General features: G+C 40.5%; 1 protein-coding gene across 1 annotated transcript in view; it reads left to right on the top strand.

Annotated features, from left to right (window-relative positions):
• The window catches only part of Lhfpl1 (LHFPL tetraspan subfamily member 1), a 17,601-nt gene that overhangs the window by 4,730 nt on the left and 11,224 nt on the right, over positions 1-1,647 (top strand). The window lies entirely within an intron of this gene.

Here is a 1,647-nt window from a genome sequence, read left to right as displayed (position 1 = left end):
GTAAAGGTGGGAGCTGAACCCAATGGATTCTGGGAATATGGTGGCCATTGCCCTGGCAACAGGTCTGTAGACCCGCCCATATATCTGCCGTGCTGGGTGCTAACACTGTCGACTCCTGGTAAACAACTGTTTGCGCATGTGCATAGAGAACTGTTTGCGCATGTGCGTAGAGTGAAAGGTGCCAAGTCACGGCCCATCCCGGGGTGTCACGTGGAGTGATGAGCAAACAGCCAATCATGGGCGGACACGCCGCGCTGTGGGCGGACATGCCGCGCTCTGGTGTATATAAGCAGTGCCGATTATTGGCTCGGCCCTTTTTTCCTCTGGATGAGGCAATAAACGCTTGCTGCAGAAGGATCCTAGTGCCCTCGTGTCTTCTTGTTAGTGAGACCACTGCGCAGGCCACACAGTGGCATGATCAGAAAGCCTACAGTATGAGAGAGAATTCTTTGTCAGCTCTAAATTAGACAAGGAGGTAATATCTAGACTATACAAAGACCTGAAAAAAGAAACACACACATAGACACAGATAATCTGTCAATCAATAAGAAAGGACCAGGCAGTTTACAAAAGAAGAAACACACATGGTCAATGAATATTTTAAAATGGGCAACATCCTTTGCAATCAGTTAATGCAAATTAAAATTGATTTGGGAGTCCATCTCTTCCAGTGATAAAGTCTATCATCAAAAACAAAACAAAAAAAAAACAAATCCACAAAACAAAACAAAAACAAAAAACAAAAAACCTACGACAATAAATGTTGATGAGAATGTGGGAAAAGAAGAGCTCTAATCCATTCCTTGCAGGAAGATAAGTTTAGAGGTTTTTTTCAATAACCTAATAATAAGAAATACTGCTAGGTGGTGGTGGCACATGCCTTTAATTCCAGCACTTGGTAGGCAGAGGAAGGTAGATTTCTGAGTTCAAGGCCAGCCTGGTCTACAGAGTGAGTTCCAGGACAGTCAGGGCTACACAGAGAAACCCTGTCTTGAAAAAACCAAAAAAAGAAAAAAAAAAAGAAATACCATGTGAACTAGCTATATTAGTAGTGACATACACCTATAGGACTATAGTTCTACTTCAGAGACAAATGTACATCCTTGTTTGTTGATGGACTTTCTTCAAGATAGTAAGAAAAGAACATCAGTTTATATTTCTATCAACAGATGAATTGGTAATGAAAATATGGGTATATACACACGACAAAATTTTACTCCACTGTACCGAAAACTGAAATAATGGAAATTTGGGAAAAATAAATGGATTTTGAATTTACATTAAATGAGATAACCCAAATTCAGAAATACAAATGCTGCGACTTCTCTCAGGTATAGATTCTAGCTCTTAATGCATATATACACATGCATGGGAAAGCACACACACACACACACACACACACACACACATGGATATGGATGTAGATCATGAAATGAGAGAGAAAATGACAAGAAGAAAAAGAAGAGATGAAGTGGGAAAGAGGGAGGGAGGGAGGGCAAGAGAACACGTGTGAACTGGAGGTGAAAAGACTATCAGATGTGGAAGTGTACAAAGCTGGGATTAGGCAGAGAAGAATACCATGCAAAGATCAACATGAATTATATTTGAAGACACTGTCATGTAGCAGAATACTTTGGATTCTAGTTT

Source organism: Mastomys coucha, chromosome X (assembly GCF_008632895.1).
Source record: "Mastomys coucha isolate ucsf_1 chromosome X, UCSF_Mcou_1, whole genome shotgun sequence".
Taxonomy (NCBI): Eukaryota; Metazoa; Chordata; class Mammalia; order Rodentia; family Muridae; genus Mastomys; species Mastomys coucha.
The sequence above is the reverse complement of the archived record's forward strand: the minus strand, read 5'-3'. Positions and strand labels throughout refer to the sequence as shown.